Source organism: Haemaphysalis longicornis, unplaced genomic scaffold (assembly GCF_048455015.1).
Source record: "Haemaphysalis longicornis isolate Haplotype H1 unplaced genomic scaffold, Haemaphysalis longicornis Haplotype H1 scaffold_2, whole genome shotgun sequence".
NCBI classification, from domain to species: Eukaryota; Metazoa; Arthropoda; class Arachnida; order Ixodida; family Ixodidae; genus Haemaphysalis; species Haemaphysalis longicornis.
The window spans coordinates 123,907,979-123,926,280 of NW_027526295.1; the positions used below are offsets into that span (position 1 = coordinate 123,907,979).

General features: G+C 47.8%; 2 non-coding genes across 2 annotated transcripts; both read left to right on the forward strand.

Moving 5' to 3' along the window:
• Positions 1-16,503: 16,503 nt before the first annotated feature.
• On the forward strand, positions 16,504-16,574 carry Trnag-gcc (transfer RNA glycine (anticodon GCC)). The gene has a single exon. It is a non-coding gene; the product is annotated as a tRNA-Gly (tRNA).
• A 769-nt stretch (positions 16,575-17,343) lies between these two features.
• On the forward strand, positions 17,344-17,507 carry LOC144171213 (U1 spliceosomal RNA). The gene has a single exon (XR_013322887.1). It is a non-coding gene; the product is annotated as a U1 spliceosomal RNA (small nuclear RNA).
• Positions 17,508-18,302: the final 795 nt, after the last annotated feature.

Here is an 18,302-nt window from a genome sequence, read left to right on the forward strand (position 1 = left end):
GGGTGGGAAATAGCAAGGGAAAAATAGTGGGTCGGTATATGAAATGCAGGAGTGTGTCCCACACTGCCTCCACTAAATTAGGTGGGTACGAGGGACGCAAGAGATCATTTAAGGAATTTGGTTATAAGTTAGTGGGAAGGGTGTCTAGGAGAACCTGCCTTTCAGTTTAACTCAGTTTTCTCGTAAGGGATTCCTTGCTTGATTGTCATCTGAGCTTGGACGTTGCCTGTTTGAGCTATCACTTTTACTTGCATGCTGTTTGGACTTTTGATCGCAGTGGCTTTGAAACTTCGCCGCTTGATTTTGCTTGACGAAAGCTTCGTGTTCAACTGTCGTCGTCATTAGAATGTGAGGTGCACCATTTTTGTCTAATTTTGCATCTCGATGCACCGCTATCCAGATTCAAACTACTTTGACCATGTTGCAATGGTGTCACGGAATAGATGTTGGTTTCACACCGCGAGGGTCCTGATTTGTTTCTGACTGCAGGAAGCGTTTTTTTCTTTCAGCACTTCTTTACCCACGATCATTATCATTGTCAGAAAAAGTTGGCTTTTCTGCAATGCCTTTTTGGCATGGCATATTCCACTGGTGAGTCATAGAAAGTTTTGCTTTAAAATCAGGGTCTTCAAGCACTTTTGGTCCAGTGAGTAGCAATCTGCACGTATACAATACAATACTGAGTTACCACCCTTCGATCCTTCCCGTCTTGTGCCAGCAGTCTCGTCATCCAACACATGAAAGTGCCCTCGACTTTTGCCCGCACTTTTCACTTATGCCTGACCCAGTAACTTTTGTTGATTTCCAGTGTTGCGCATGTCACATTTTCATTCAGGGTCACCTTGGGGCAGATAAGTGCCTGCTTGTATTTTTATCAAGTGGTTTTAGCCGCGGAGCATGCTTCGCACTCTTGTGTGAGCAGCATTATGGTGCCTTGTTGCTTGTCCAGCAAGTGATGTGATGCCATGTCAATAAACATTCTTCAGTGTTTGTGATGACTTTGGTGTTTTCTTGGCTTCACTTTCATATAGTGAGAGTTGCTATCCATCAAGAAGCATACTTACAAATGCTAGGTATTCATATTTTTTCTTGGGAAGACATTTACAAAGTTTCGTTGGCAACACAGCATAACATCAAAACAAATAAAAACAACTAAAATGGCAAATGTGGCATATTTTGAAAATTAATAAACGGTGGAAAAACAACACAGCACGAGAGAGAGAGCACGAAAAGTGACAGCACTGCCTGTTTGTACCATTCTGTTGTTTTCGTGCTAAATATTTTCAAATAAATAAATACGCAAGGAATGCAGTTGAAGTAGGGTAACTTTTTATTTGAGCTTGTCTCTTGGACATACAAGTACATTTCTTGAATCGATTGCTGGAGGCAATTTTCGATATTGGGCAAGCACTGGATTCTCGAATGGACACAACAGTACGTTTGTTCAATTCTTATTTGGAATTGCATTGTGCAGTTTAACCCGTACAAAACATTTGGCCAAAGTCCAAAGCATTGGTTTAGGTAGAACAGAAAAAAAAATGCCTGTGTGCCAAGATTTCGAAACATGTCAAAGATTTACAGGTGGCCTGACTTAACCTATAGCCCTCCACTGCAGTTAACCTTCATAGCTGGCCCAAGTTATGCTGAGCTTTTCCTCGTGAAACCTAAAAAGTTGAATTTTGATGCTTACAGCTACGCTGTGCAATGTATAAGCCTAGCATAATTTACTCTTCAGTATTTTTACTCTATCCAGGTTTTATGTTTATTACACCACAATCAGTTTGCAGCCAGTGTTGAATTGACGAGCGTCAACCAATTCAGGTTGAAAGCACAAAATGCTTTAACAGAAATCGCAGTCTTCACATGTGATCAAATACGTAGTTCTTTAACACTAAACAAGGCTACTGCAGAATGCTAGGAGCGTAAAATATACTCGATGAGGTGCAGTTGGCCAGTGTGTAATTTAAGCAGCATTGTTTTAAGACAAACGGAAATTGGTGAAATAGACATAAGCTTCTGACAGCAGCTATCATCGTGACTGACCAATTCACCTGAGTGGGGATGTTACGGCTATGTGCTGTAGCTTAAAGGCCAACTGCACTCAAATTTTTGTTTGTCCAAATTTAATCCAGATAAGCAGTCTATGCTCTTGAAGTCACCATGGCGAAATCCTTAGCTCCGGTATTACAGAGCACGCCAGGTACCTTCGTTCAAAGCACCCCCGAGCAGACGACGTATGCACCTGGCGGAGAGTCGCCGAAACCAGTTCCGAGCGGCCTTGTGACGGAGGTTGGGGAACCTGTCCGTGAAGCTCGCGCTTCTCTGGCGACTTGCATGGCGCTGCGCCGGCTGCAGGGATGCGTTCGGCCGGGATTTCTCTGCTACACCAGCACGCTGTACTGCCGTCATCATCACATGTTTAAAACTAACCGCATAGGTAGCAATATCCGCCTTTTTTTTTCAATGCAATGAAAGAGGTTAGAAGCCTACAAACTATTTTTACTTGAAAATAATATTTTTACTCAAGGGAAAACAAAGCACAAAACGAGCAGTTGCCCTACATTTGTCACTTCTTTTGCACCTACCACAGAAAGAGATATTATAAATTCTTGACCATTTGCACTTCCCCGTCCAATATCGGCCATATTTGGGCTGCCCCAATGCCACCTTTTAGACCTTTCCAAAAGTTTCACGACCTAACTAGAGTTGCTGTACACGCAGGTATAAACATTTTGGCGTCTTTTGCCTCACTCGCTAAGTGAACCAAAATCAGCCTTTCTCATAGTAACAAATACATCCGCACAAATATCGGCCGTCCTCCTCGTGGAGTGCGAAAGCTAACGAAACTGCTTTTCTCCTAAACAATAAACTAGATTTTTTGTTCAATTCTCAAGGGAAGTATTTACTAGTGGTAGAGCGTTAGATATAGTTCACTTGAAAGTAAAGTGTTTTCAGCAGCACATGCCTCTGGTGAAAGTAGAAAACAGTGCCACATATAGGAAACTTTTTTGTGTTTTAGTACATCATTTAGATGTGGAAGCTGGCTTATAGTTTCAGACCACTTCTTAAATTCGATTCTCAATGTGCAGCAAGGTGAAAAATACTGGGCCGATATTCACGAAGCTGTTTGTACCTAATGTATTGTAGAAATAGTGATTGATCTCCGCCTGCTTGCAGTTTGTTCTCTTCAAACTGAGCGATGTGATTTCCGAGGCGCCGGCTAACGAAAGCTACTTTTCGATATCGTAGAAGCAGGTAGCCTTGTAAATCAGGGTCCACTTTTTTACTCGCAATGCCAAGAATCGCCACTCCGGCAGTTATTCTGGTGGAAAAAAAATCACGCCATATCCACGGAATGAATTGCCAAGAAATTTAAAACTCATTGTATGTCGGGTTGCTTGTACCTGTGGACTTTTTTCAGTTTAAGGGCATAATGCGCTTCCTGGGTCCACCTTTAGTCAGCTAGACCCACTGAGCTATAGTGGTGTCAAGGATGTGGTGCTGGACTTGCACTAGGGATGTCCTGGGTTTGATTCCCATGTGGTTTGAACTCTTCCCAAAGTTTTGAACTCAATCCACTCTTTGCTCTCTTTGCACTGCCGGCCGATTTAGGAGCTGTTGTGCTAGTACAGACAGCGGATAGTGGCTTCTTAGTCAATGGGCCACTTATTGCTTTCGCGTTGATAAGGTACAGTTTTCAAGATTGTGTGTTACGGTCGGTTACACTTGCCACATTTAGGGTGCTTAAATCCGACCATGTGCAAATTGCAGGCCTGTGATAAATGGGTACAGGTGATTATCTAGATGCATAAAACTGCACCTACTGTCAAGGCATGCCGTGAATTTGTTGGTGGAATGGACATTTACAAACATGCATTCGCATGATTTCCACTGCAGCATAAAAAAATTGAGGTAAAAAAGGTGCATTGTAATAAAAGGTTCATTGTAATTTTGCAGCTCCACAGTACTAAACTACATAAGACCAGCACTGCTTCCCCTTGTGGTGCTTTGGACGGCTCACAGCAAAGTCCACTAAGCATCAGAATCAGCTAGTGCTTGATGTAGTTGCTACATCTATTCCCTTTGAAACGCAAGCTGCTGGACACCAGATTTCCCTACACTAATAACATTAGAATTGGGTTAGAAAAGTGAAATGAACTGGAAAGCTGTGGGTGAAAGGTATGATCAACATGACAATTCCAACAGGGACAAGACCACCTTGTTTTGGGAGCTTTACCCAAAAAGACCAAGGCACTTGGCAACAAAAGGAGCCCCAACTGAAAACAGAGCAAGGCCTCACAGCTTATGGAGGGTGCTTCTCGTGGTAGAATATAACTGCCTGTCATCATGCGATTTCGACTGCCCAGGAGTCTTCACCACCACTGTGTTGACATTGAAGGAAGGTGACAGGAAAGTGTCCGCAAAGTCGCGCATCAAGGCTACTATTCCTGTTGACACTGGACAGATAAGAGCCAAAATCACAACTAAACTAGTTTTCTGCACAAGAAAGAGGTCACTTTCTTGTTTTTCCAAAGCTAATAACATGCCCTTAAATAATCCATGCATGACATATGTTCATCACAGATGGGTTTGGGTGCACCAAATTATTTGTTATACGGAACCTTTTTTCCCCGCACTGAGCAGTGCGAACTCGCAGGAAGCAGTTTTATTTCGTGTAAGGCATTTCTAAGAGCAACGCAATCACTTTGTTCTCTGTCTACTTTACTCATACTATCAATTCGTAAATTTATACCAGCAAATAGAAAACAAACAGAAAGAAGAACACAATTTAGCGCACGAGATATCCCCAGCTGTCCATTGCTTTGACACTCGCTGAAAGATTTGTAATGGTCAAGCTGGCATAGATCTGTAGATCGTTTGGTTTTGTTTTCACTGGCATTACCAGTACACACGCTGCTGTCTTCATGGCTATCCACTGCTGTGTTAGTGTAAACACTCGCTTTAAATGTATGCAGAGAGAGAACGCAGCAGTGTATCTGAAGTATACCATCAATTATAAGCCAGGCAAGGGCGGGAACCCGTTAGGTCGTGACAAGTGGCCTGCGAACAACAGTTCCCACTAGAACGGCAGGATGAGTGCTGCAAGAGAAAAATGAAACGTGAAGAATCAAACAACGTTCACGCAACAGTAAATAATCTACGACAACTGAAAAGAAGGGCAAACGACAGAGAAGACCACACAAGCACTGCCCCTGCCCTGCGTAGTTATCGGGGTCGTTCCGCCTGCATTTGCATCAGTTATAGAACGCTGAGTGGTTCACTATTAAATATGAAAACACATAACGAAGTAACCATCCCTTGGCAGGCACTCCTGGCAAGCAAGAGTACTAGATGCAGGAAAGAGGTGCAAGAGGCTAAAGCAGCGTGTTACAACGCCCTCACGAACCACACGCGCACACGAAAACCTTGCCAACAGCGTTCTGTCACGCTCTAACTTCACGTATAGATCGCACAGCAAGTTCATTTTCGTTACAACATTAAGAGAGGTTAGCACAAGGCACGTTGCTTAGAAAAATCGTATAGGATAACAAGCGATGTTAATGACGCCACATTGAAGAAGAGACAAAGAAGCGCCACGGGCGAGACGGGTTTCCGCGCCGTGCAACAAACCGCCAACAGCTTGCGATCGCCGACAGACGCGAACAGAGCAGCATAAACAGCAACAATAATGCAAGACGGTGAGAACGCGTCGTTAACAATTTCGTAAACGTCGCTAATATAACTGCCGCAAACAGAAAGCACGCTTTGCAGTAGGAGATATGCGAACTGATTGCAGACCCGCCAAAAAACACTCACCTGGTCGGCCGATGGTAACTGGCCGATGGTAACAGATAACTGCAAAGCTGTTGTGCCAGAAGATGCTGGAGCTGTTGAACGACGACTGACAGGGCGACAACCATCGCCAGTTTATGAATTCTTGCGTTGTCGAACGCGACTACTTGAATCGCTACGGCACGTACGCCGTGTAGGCAGCACTCGGAAAAATGTAAACATACCGCGCGGGAACGCTGCGAGCAAACGTGACGTCACATCCGCCTAGCGATGCTCCTCACCCGCCCAAGAGGTTGGTTAATTCCTCTCCTGAAGGGCAGGTGTTACGGCGCCGGAACACTAGCGACATCATGCGGCGCAAGACGAACACCGAACTAAAACTGCTAAAACTTCGCATAGCTTGTTCAACGACGACGCGAGATGTCGCTGCCGTTCCTATCTACGGAAATCTTCGTGGTTACTGCGTGCGTCGATAGGTCATTTCCGCTTGCTAGAACAATAGTGGACGAGGGAAGAACATTTTTGAATGTGCGGTTGCGGGACCCAAGTCGGCTTCAGAAACGGAATAGTCAGCTGCTGAAAAGAAGAAGCTTCCGTCAACGACAGTGGATTCCCTCGAATCGGTGGGCACCGATGAACAACGCAGACCTGGTAGGCCATGTTGCCTTTACGCATTACGCATTACTGTGCTATCCGGTAAGTGGTCGCCCTCGAAAGCCGCCATGCCTTCGTTTCGTTTTCACTGATGGATGGCGCATTACCCGAGTTAAACTATGCGTGATGCTTGAGCGGCCTTTTTGTCTTGCTTCACCCCAAAATCTGGCGGGTGCTATTTCTCCACAAAATACTATTTTCTCATTAACCAAAGTTTAACACTTTGTAGGATGCCATACGCGCTATACAGCATGTTTTAATAGGAGGAACAAACGTTTATTTTGCATATTTAGAGCAGATGGGCGGCTGCCTTAGTCCAGGTAGCCGCGTGCTGTCGCGCTCGGGTGGCCCGCTGGATCAGGTTTTGCTGGTCCTGCAGGTCCGAGCTGGTCAGCGCGCATTCCCACTGCTCGGGAGTAGGTGAGGGGAGTGGGGAGGTGTGGTGTGGGCAGAAGAATACAAGGTGGGGTGTTGTGTCTGGGGTGTGGCAGTCAGGGCCAGCGATGCCAGATTGAAAAGAGGCTTCGACACCAGCTTCCTGCCAAAATTTCACCAGATTTCACCACCAATAAAAAAATGTCAGATATGACGTATTTCCGGCTACTTCACTTATTTTTAATCATCGGCAGCAAATCGCGTCTTCTTACTGTTTTCTTTTTCCATTTTCACTGCCTTCTTATAGCCTAAATTAAACCATTTTCTCGATAAAATAATAAACGCATAAGAAAGGAGTCCAAACACACCTACTACAATACAATTCTTAACGTTGAATTATACACGCATATTTTGTTCAGACGTTAGCAAAACAAACGCATAAGAACGAAGTTCAAACACACAATGACAAAGTTCGGTTCATGAAAGGTTTCGAAGTCAAGATTTCAGGAAAAAAATGCTAAGCATGTAATCAAGGTACACAGCAGGTAATTCATAGTCACACTGACATAAAATATCCGACGACACCAAGCACATTCACCACTGATAATTCATAAGAGCACGGAAAAAACATAAACGGATAGAACAATCGCGCGAGTTCACTATTACAATGATTCCTTGTGTTGCTCTCCTCAGGCGTGTCGTGGCAGCGTTCCACGATAGGGCTAGAGGGATTTACGGCAGAGCTTGCAGAGCGGTAGCCTTCCGTTTTCCGACCCCACGCTAGTCAGCCACAAAAGTATTTGCTTTCTGGAATGTACACAATCACCACATGTGAGAGCGTCCATCCGCGTGCGCACGCGTAAAGCACCGACCCGAACGCATAGCTAGGAACAGATTGGAGCAATATAACCAACACCGTATGCGAGTAAAAACTGCGCGGAGAGCTAGGAGCTAGAAGCGGCAATAGAAAGCTTGACTACTACCACATGTGATAGAGCGCCAGCTTCCCGTTGACCGCCGCGCACAAATACAATGTCCGAAACGTGGAAACAGCGCAGAGGAACAAAACAATAACAAACCTCACGTCGCACAAAACGTACCGTATTTAACCGATTCTAACGCGCACTTTTTTCCCGGAAAACTAGGTCGAAAAATCGCATGCGCGTTAGAATCGGATACGAAACCGAAATTGCCGCAACAGCGGAAATTTCGTCCCACCCATCGCCATCGCCATCTCAAGATGGCACAAAAGTTTTTAGCAACAATTTTTCGGACGCATGAAGCATAGGCGCCTGGGCTTTTCTATCGGCGTTCACAGAAATCGTCAAATCGTTCCACCTGCGCGCTTGATAACAGAAATGGCAGCAGCGGCTCTCTCGCGTTCAAAACGAGCGGTCGACTGAAGCGTGCGCATCTGGAGAAGCTCGCGGGATGGGCTTGCGAGGCGTGGGCCACGATCCCATCGACCATGGTTGAACGTTCGTTCAGAAGTGCGGCATCGCGAACGGGCTTGACGGCACCGAGTACGAGATGTTGTGGTCAGCGGAGAGCGACGAGGAGTGAGATTACTTCGGGAAATATTGATTGTAGGGCTTAACGCGCCGACGCAACGCAGGCGATGAGGCGCGCCGTAGTGGAGGGCTTCGGGTTAATTTAGACAACCTGGGAATCTTTAACGTGCGCTGAAATCTCGTACACACGGGCGTTTTTGCTTTTCGCCTCCATCAGAAAAGCGGCCGCCGCGGCCGGGAATCGAACCCGCGACCTCGTGCTCAGCAGCGCAACGCCTTAGCTAACACTGAGCCACCGCGGCGGGTCACTACTTCGGGAAATCAATCGTCCGTTTCTCTCGCATTCGTTTTTCTTGCTCAGAAAGTTCCGTGCGCGTTACAATCGGAGGTGCAAGTTTTTTCGGTTTTTTTGCCAGGAAAATCGGGTGCGCGTTAGAATCGGTGGCGCGTTAGAACCGGGTAATTGCGGTATCCTCCCAGGTCACGCGTGGTTCTGTTTCTCTCGCGCGCACTCCTTATGCAAAAAAAAAAAAAGTGGCATCATGCATCACGCTTCCTTACAGGTCGCGTGATGTTTTTTTCTCACACTCCTTCAATTCACGTATGCGCGCATAGCATGAGAGAGAGAGAGAGGGAGAGAGAGAGAGAAAGAGAGTCTCCCTCTCTGAAATGCGCGCTGGAAATTGTCCCCCGATGGTCGCTTCCTAGGGCGACCGAGTGTGGATGTGGGCAAGAATGTAGCGGCAGCTACGGGATGCAAATCAAACCGCTAACAAAACGGCGTAAATTTGAATAGTTTAGGTGGCAAGCCATGTCACAAAATGTTTCACCAGTTTTCACCAGATATCATCTGGTGTAGCCATTCCGGGACATCAACACCAGGCGCCCCCAAATTTCACCAGATTTCCAAAATTTGGTGCCGAATTTCACCATCTGGCAACGCTGGTCAGGGCAGTTGTAGGTGAAACGGCTGGGGGAGATATGAGAGAGGATGGTGCCGCACTGCCGTTGTAGCATGTATTTGTTTGGAGACGTCGCCAGATGCGGGAAACTTCGTTTGTTAGTGCAGGGTGTGGGGGAGGGTATTCTCGGCGGATGTGGCGATAGTGCGCTAAGATATCGGAGTAGGTGGCTGGTAGTGGGTGTAGCGTGTCAGTCAGGGTGTCCAAGTCGTCCGACCTCGTCGGGAGTGCCCGGTAGTGGAGTTCGCGGGCCGCAGCCGGGGCTGCTTCGTTCCCGGGGAGGGAGGCGTGACCTGGAGTCCAGACGATGGTTACGTTAGGAGGTGATACTACGGCTTGTAGAAGCTTGAGGGCAGGTAGAGGAATTCTTCCGAGGAGGTATCTCCGACAGGCTTGCTGTGAGTCCGTGATGATCGTGAGGTAGTCGCACGTTGCTGTATGCATTGCTAGAACTATTGCCGTAGCTTCCGCCGCAGATAGGGATAGGTGGCGGTAAGTGGCCGCAGTGTATAAGGTGCTGTTGGTGTCGGTGACCGCTAGGGTTGAGTGTGAAGGTGAGTGAGCGATGTCGGTGTAGCGGGTGTCGTTGTCGGATGAGTACTTCTTACGTAGGTAGCGAAGACGAGCGTTGCGACGTCCTTTGTTGTACTCGGGATGCATATGTCGTGGAATTGGGGTGACTTTGATGGTGGCCCGTATATGAGGTGGTATCGGCTGTAGTGCTTCATGGGGTTCTGGTGTAGGACGGCCTAAATTCTGGAGGACTGTGTGGCCTGTGGGGGTGAGGGTAAGTCGAGAGAGTTGGCTGGTTCTTTGGGCTTCTATAAGTTCGGAGAGCGAATTATGTAGGCCAAGTTGAAGGAGCTACAAGATAGCTTTAGGACTACCGGCTTTCACTTCACCACAAGCATGTTTTAAGAAATCGTAATTTTTTCGTGTCCGCAGTTAAAAATGCCAACAAATTGCCGAGCGCGCGCACGTGAGCGCGGGCCCCGCGGCGACCGCCCCGCAGATAACAAAACCAAGAAAATGCCTAGCGCTCGTGTGTGTACGTGGCTCGGCTACGACCGCCCAGCGTCCCCTGCGCGCGTTTGTCAGGCTAAGCATACCCACTTAGGAAGATTGACCAAGACTGGAAAAAAAGAGAGAGAACTCCATCGTTTGCCGTAATCGTGGCAACACTTGCCCGGAACGAAAAACACACGCCATAGTGTATGCCCCTCCCAGGTGATGTCCAACAATTAGCACTTCAAAAAAAAAAATGAGAGGAGCTCACACCTATAGCAACAATGATAGAGGAAAGGTCGTTGCGGCAGTGAAGGAGGAGCAAATCGGCTACAGTCGTGGACTCAAACCTTGATGATGGTCGTGAAGGTTGCGTAAGCTTCGCTACCTTGTCAGCGTGTTTCCACTGCCAGTTACGACCGAACAACGACCCGACCGATCGACTGCTGGAACTGTTGCGGGGCGCCGACGGGAGCAGCAGCGCGGTGGTGAGCAGATACATTCTATCCCCATTAAACTGTTGTCTTATGCCATCTCTCGTGCTCACCTGTCGCTCTCCAACCCAAAGGGGGCCCGTTAATGTGTAACGGCTTGCCGACTAGCAAGACCATCACAGCTGAGCAACAGAAGTTTATCGCCGCTGCAAGTTCGACGGCCATGCGCAAACCCACGCACGAAGCGGACCGTTCTGCAGCCCAAAAAGCGACATTTGTCTGCTTATCGTCTTTGGGCTAATCGTGCTGCGATAGGAGCAAGTGTTTATTACAGTAAAACCCAGCTATAACGAACCCGGATAGAGCGAATTATGCCATATATCGAACAAAAATAAATCAGTTACGGAAATACACGCGAAACCTATTCCTTATAACGAACTTCACATCTGATATATCGAACTCGGGGTGCCAATAATGGCCGCCAGAATGCATGGTCTCGGAGCGGCGATTGAGATGTTGATTGGCCGCGACCACTGAGCGAAGGCCGCGACTGAGACATTGCGCCTCCTATGGAGTGACATGACGCCCGACACCTTCCGTAACTGTTTCCGACGCGCGGAACTCACGACGGAACCCGCCCAGTCAGTGAGTCCGGACCAACACGGCAGCTCGCCAATGTTCCCGATGCTGCGCCGAAATGAGTGTCCTTCGAAGATTTCCTGAGTGTCGATGACGATGTTGCCGTCACTGTAAGACCCTTGGACGCGGGCACCGTCAGCAGCGCCGTCGTAATGCTGATGAAAAGCACCGAGGAGGCAGAGGATGTCGCGAGTGAAAGCCGTCCGACGCTTAATGAAGTGCTTTCAGCAGTCGATGTCCTCCGCCAATATTTCTTCGATATTGAAGGACAGGGACTCGAACTGGTGAAAACAATCTCTCGTGTAAAGAATGCTGTGCTAGTTGACGCTGCCAAAACGAAAGGAAAAACAAAAATCACCGCTTTTTTTTTTTTTTTTGAAGTAGGCAGTCAAAGCGTTAAGGCGGAAAGTAGCTTTATTATTTGCAATAAATCGATTGTTTTATGTATGGTAATGACATACTTTATTTTGTTCGTTTCTGCATGCGGGTATGGCAAGGGGATTCCCGCGTATTGCGAACTCGTAACAATAAATTCGTTATAGGCGGGTTCGGCTATATCGAACTATTGGATACATCGAACTAATCGTGGCGCATATTGCAGTTCGCTATAACCGGGTTTGACTGTAAATTGAAAATATTTACAAGGCGAAGTTTTGCCTTTCGGCAGAGGGCACAGATCTCGCCGGATGTGCTGCGATATGACGGTTGCATTGCGCGACACGTCTGAGCCCCCAGTCAGTCAGTGAAAACTTTATTACACACCAGTCAAAAAGGGAGCGTTAGGTGCTCCCTCCCCCCATCAGTCGGGCGGTATCCCTTGGGACTTGGCGGCTTCTAGGGCGAGACCGATGATCTTGCGCTGGGTTTCGGAGGTTCGGCTGAGGAGTAGTGCCTCGCAGGATGCTACGTTTCGGTGCGGTTTCTTGTACGAAGGACAAGTCCACACCATGTGGACGAGGTCCGCTCGACCCTTACATTTCTTACATCTTGGATCGACGACTTTGGGATGCCACTTACTATATACCTAGGACTGGGTTCTGGAAAACTCCCGTCTGTAAACGTCTCCAGTAAATCTCCTCTTTTCTACTTAGCTGCGGATCCGCAGGAGGTAGTATCTTCCTCTCCAGTCTATAATATTGCGTGATTTCACTGTAGTCACTCGGCCCTTCGTTCGCCGTCGTTTGGGAAGGAGGTTCGGCATGCAAGGCTGAGGCCAACGACTGGACATCAGCAGCGGCGGCGTTGGCGGCGGTCGCCCGGACCTCGGGCGGTCGCATGTGCTTTCTCATTCCCAATGAGTCCCCGATGAGCTGGTGTCCACACTAACGTTACCTCTTCGGTTGTAAAGTTTTTTACGTTTGCGAGGATACTCCAAGCGGCGCTGGAGATCCTCCCTCGGTCGAAATTTCTGATGGCCGATTTAGAGTCGCTCACTATCGTTCTAATTTCCGGCCGGGTCATTGCTAAGGCAATGGCTACCTCCTCGGCCTCCGTCGCGTCCCTACTCAGTAACGTGCAACACGAGACTGGGACCCCGCTTTCAGTAACCGCTACTGCTGCGTAAGCGGTTTTACTCTGATATGCCGCTGCGTCGGTGTAAAGGACGTTCGTCTGTCCACCGTATCTGGTTTGCAGGGCTTTGGCTCTGTTCTTTCGTCTAGCTTCGTGATACGCGCAATGCATGTTTCTGGGCATGGTTGTTACCTTAATTTTCTCACTGATCGACTTTGGCATTTCGCGTGTATCTTTGGCTAGTTCAACCTCCTTCAAAGGCGGCGCGTGTTCTAACCGCCGCGTGCTTTCTCGTCTGCGCGGGTAACCTACACTATTTTGGCCCGTAAACCGTCACCGGCTAACTGTTTGGCAGATGTCTGTGAGTGACAGCTGCCTGCGCGGACTTAGAGCCCTCTTATATATGCATGTGGAGAACTTTACAATAGAACTAAAACCTTACAGGCTTAATAAAATATGCTTCTTGTAAGAAAGTACTCTTCGGTACCATGGCGTGTGCAGGCCGACACGGCGCTTCGATTAATTGTGAATCTGTGATGGACCGGCAATCAAACAATACTAACTTATACGCATGATAAAATCCGTTATATAATACTCGACATCAAGCCAAGAAATTAGTTCCCGGAAAGCGTAAAAGTATGTACAATTTATCGCTGATCAAAGCGTATAACATGGGCTTCGAAACTTTTTGCATATTAAAGCGGAATTATTATCGTCATCATCATTAGGGCGCCAAGGACGCAGTAGCCCCGCGCCCCAAAATTTCATAATCCGGCACTGGTCGAAGGTTGCAGAAGGGTGCGGTGCGGATACGTGTTAGTTTGTAGTCGCCTGAACGTTGTTGCTTCATCGCTTGTGAGTTGGTGCATGATTTTGGACTGGGGAAAATTCGCCGTTTGTGTCGGTGGTCCACCAAGATGTCTGTGTAGAGCAAGAGAGGTTGCGGGTTAGGTGAAAGAGGTGGTGTCTACTCATGAGAGGAACGGCCTGGTGTATATAAGCGCGGGCAGCGGCGTGAGCCGCCTCATTCCCCTGAAGGGATTTGTGTCCTATAAGCTGTATAAACTTCGGGCACGGCCTCCGCGATCGGCTGCCGGTGGCGCGCCGTGCTTCGGGGATGCTCGATCTTGTTAAAAGAAGATGAAGTGCCGCTTTATAAATTCGACCTTGTAAGTAATTTCTCCAAGCTGCGTGAGAGTCGGTGAGTATGGTGGTTGGGTCTTGGGTAGTGGAGATTGCGTGGGCTATCGCGGCTTCTCCGGCAGAATCAATCGCTGCGGTATCAACTGTGATGTTATTTCTTGTCCCCGTCCATTCACGACACATGCACGGCCGCTGGATGAAAGGTGCGCTCTCATCCAGCGGCCGTGACACATGTTACGTGGGCGGGATGGTGTGGATAAGGGGATGCATCCACATAACAGGTATTGGGGTCCTTTGTATATCTGGCGGACATGGCTCTTGCTCGGAGCAATTGTGGCCTTATCGTACTCCGGATGCATATCTCTTGGTATTGAAGCCACTCGTATGTGCTGTCGGATCTTTAAAGGTGTGCTTGTTTTCTGATCGTTAATCTGTGGAGTCCTATAACTTAATCGGTGAAGAGTAGAACGCCCCGTCGTTGATTTCTTCAAGCGCTCTATCTGAGAGGTGTGGTGCGCTTCCTGTAATTTCTCCCAACTGTTATGTACACCAAATGGTAGTAATTTTCATGTCGACGTCTTCGAGGGCAGCCCGACTGCAGCCTTGTTGGCTGGCGAATAATTATATTTATAATCTGGCTTTTTCGTTTGTTGTAAGGGCAAAGTACTGTGTTCCATGGGTGATTCTACTTATAAGAACCGCTTGTATTATTTTGAGCGCGTCAGATTCTTTAAGGTCATACCGACGGTGTGCGACGCGCTGAATTACGTGTCAGCTGGTTGACAGTCTTCTGGAGGGGAGCGATTGTGTGGAGCCCAGAGCCATTTCTGGGGACAACAAGTCCCAGAATTCTCAACTGCGGCATAGTTGGGACCGGTTGCTCATTTATGAAAAGGTCGGGGTCTGGGACGGTGGACTTGTTTTGTTTCGGCGTACCAGCACTATGTGTCAGAAGTGCCGATTTCTCCGGGGCACATTCGAGACTTCGTTCTCGAAGGTATCTTCGCGCCTCGCCGTAGCGGCTTGAAGTGCTTGTTGCTCACCCATGAATTCTGTAGAAGTCCTTAAAGTGAAATCATCTGCGTAGGTGGCGTGACAAATGTGGGGAATATCTCGCAATAATGGCGGGAGGTTTTTTATGGCAAGGTTGAACAAAAAAGGAGAGATGGGGCACCACGAGCAATCGTTTCGAAAGGGGCAGACTGCAATTGTCCAATTCCAATGGTTGCAGGGCGTTTTGTAAGGAAGGCTGAAACGTAATTGTGCGCTCTCTGCCCACAATCAATGGATGAAATGACCTGAAGGATAGCGTACGTGGTGACTGATGTTAGCGAAAGCACCTTTATGTCTAGAGCCAGCGCGCTTAATTATGATTCCTTATAAGAACCGCTTGTATTTCCGCATCACCGCTCCTGTCGAGATTCGCCTCCCGGACGTAGCATGACGCCATAACTGTGCCCTACGATGTGTTCTCGTGCGCGGTGGACCTTCTTTATATCCTTCTTTTTACTTTTTCTGTCCTATCCTATTCTCCCCCATTGCATATCCCGCCACGGGACTGGGGTGAGTGCAGGTGAACTCCCCTGATGAGTTCATTAATACCCCAGTCCATTTCTTTTCCTGCTTCTTTTAAAAATCTAACCACTTCCATCTCACACTCAATAAAAGGCGTTCCAGCGGCCGTGAAGCTTCTCTTGGCCCTTGCAGCCACTTCTTTTCAGTTCGGAACAAATCAGCTTCCGCATTGTTGTGTTTAATTAAGAAATTATATAGGCTTCCAACCACGAAATAATATCCCCCCCCCTTGTCCTCACGCTACTTCCTTCCAGCGTGGGTGGGTCAAGCATGCGACCATGTTCTGGAATCATTTCTTCCGGGTCGATTAATACAGGAGCCATTTCTGCCGCTATCGCCAGAAAAAGTATCGAAACGCCGCCGATGCAAAATAAACGCCTTAGTAACAAATACCAAAGGCTTAGGCTTTAACAATGACATGGGATCAAATTATCAAGAGCATATTCTAAACATCGAACAACCTCCAACTCCAGCAACAACTCCTTGATCAACGCGCAAGCGGCTGATTGTTGGCTGCACAAATCTCCCGTCTGCCCTGCTCTTGTTGCGGATCGTTCACCGGCGCTGAGACTTCTTCCAGCTTTTATGTGAGCCCTCACGAAGCAAAAGACCCAGACAAACAAAACAAAACAGCAACCGCTTTCACACATTCGTTCGTGCGCGAGAGACAAGAAGCGATTAAATTGAAGAATGGCAGCGTTGTGTGCACCGAACATTTGTTTGAGCATTGAGCTCCACTGTTCTCGTTGTTTGCAAGCTGTAATTATGTTTGATGAATAGGAAGCATCAGAAAAAATAAATGTAAGAAGGAGCAAATACAGGAGCAACTCCACAGATGTGAACACTCCAGTCTGTAGAAGTTTTTGATGAGTAGGCGTGAGCCGAAGTCCTCTTTCATCTGCGTCGGTGGTTCAGTGGTAGAATACTCGCCTGCCACGCGGGTGGCCCGGGTTCGATTCCCGGCCGACGCATGTTTTTTCTCCTTTTTTTTGTTTTTAGCTTATTCACTTTTCGGTTTAGTTGGCGAGTCGTCTTTTTTCTTAACCTTGGTTCTTTCGTAACATTCGCGTCTATAGTCTTGCGATAATTATCTTGTCGTAGCGTTGCAAGGGAACACGATTGCCAACATTAGTTTGTTTACTTTTTAGCCTGCTTTTCATGCATTCGCACGCAGTTGAAATTTCTCTGCTTAGCAAATGTTCATTCAGTACTGTTCAATATCCTGTAAAAACAGTCGCCCTGATATGATGAGCACGGAACATTTTTCCCGCGGCGGACGACGTAGAGCCTACAAAATGTGCGTCTGCGATCCGCCAAGGCTTGCCGATCGCTTGTTTGACCCGTGCGGATCGAAGTCGCCAACGTAGAAGTTGCACACAAATATGCTGCAAGCTTTAAAATCTTGAATAGCAGATTCCCCTTCCCATATGTTCAAACTGTGCCTCCTTGATTGGAAGCACAGCGTCGCGGACGACGAGACGCTGTGCTTCCCAAGAATGTCAACCAATGCCCTTTCATATCTCTAACCATATTTTTTGGCTATGAGCTCTTACATAGCGTAGCAAATCACAACTTAGATTAAAAGTTTAAAGGTAATTTGTTTGATCGTTTAAGCGAATTTGCTATTTATTGCTTAGTTTGTTAATATCACAATGTAATTTTGAAATGTTCGCGTAAGCCCATCGGAGCCATGCCACGTGTCGCTTTGGGTGGCGTCGCCTGGAGCGACGCTCCGTAGGCATACTTACCTGGTGCCGGGGTTACCCTGATCAACTAGGGGGTGCCCCCAGGGAGAGACGCTGCCATTGCACTGCGGTAGTGTTGACCCCTGCCACTACCCCAAACTGGGGCAGATGGGGCATGCAATTTTTGGTAGTGGGGGACTGCGTTCGCGCTATCCCCCTTCCTATTGAAATCCAAAATCAGAATGATATTCTTGCTACGCTCTGCGTACGCATCGTGTGTGCTGTGCGCTAGAACTGAGTGCTCGTATGTGTCGCATCGTCGTGGTGCGACATGTGAAGGACTTCGCTAGACGGTACTGCATGCAGATCCATGGATGCAAGGCTGTGGTTTATTACGCTAAAAACTTCTGCAGGCATGCCCTATTGGGAGTGCAGGAGAGTTCAGGAACTCCCGATTTCCTGGCACCATCACGGGAGCAGTGGCAAGTCGCGGCCCTGTGGCTCGTGCCGTTCGTGCAGCGGGAGGCCATATGGCATTTAACCAACCCGGATGATCACCTCAAGACCATCGCACATCGTCCCTCTCACCCATCCGGGACGAATAAACGTTCATACTACTACCTCCCCGTTGAGTTCAACAATATCCCCAGGCCTTTTCTCTTCCCTCCTTTGTTAATAAATCACCACCACCACCACCACTACTACTACTACTCAATGCATGATCTAGTCTTTCCCCTACAACGAGCCCCTGCAAAGTAGGCTTTTCACTACCTTATATACTGCATTGTCGGAAGGACATTTTTTCAGATGTCACGTACAGTGTGATGCTTCAGTAGGAAAGCCCTGGGGCCTTTTGTTAAGTACCTTTGTAAAACCCCGTCTATGATGCGCAACGTATCAGGCTCCTTTATAGTCAGCTTCACTACTATTAACGCGTCCATCCATAGGAAGCCAGTTATTGTTCCAACCGATGGTAGAGAAGCACAGGGGGCACAGGTGAAGTGAATTCAGTCA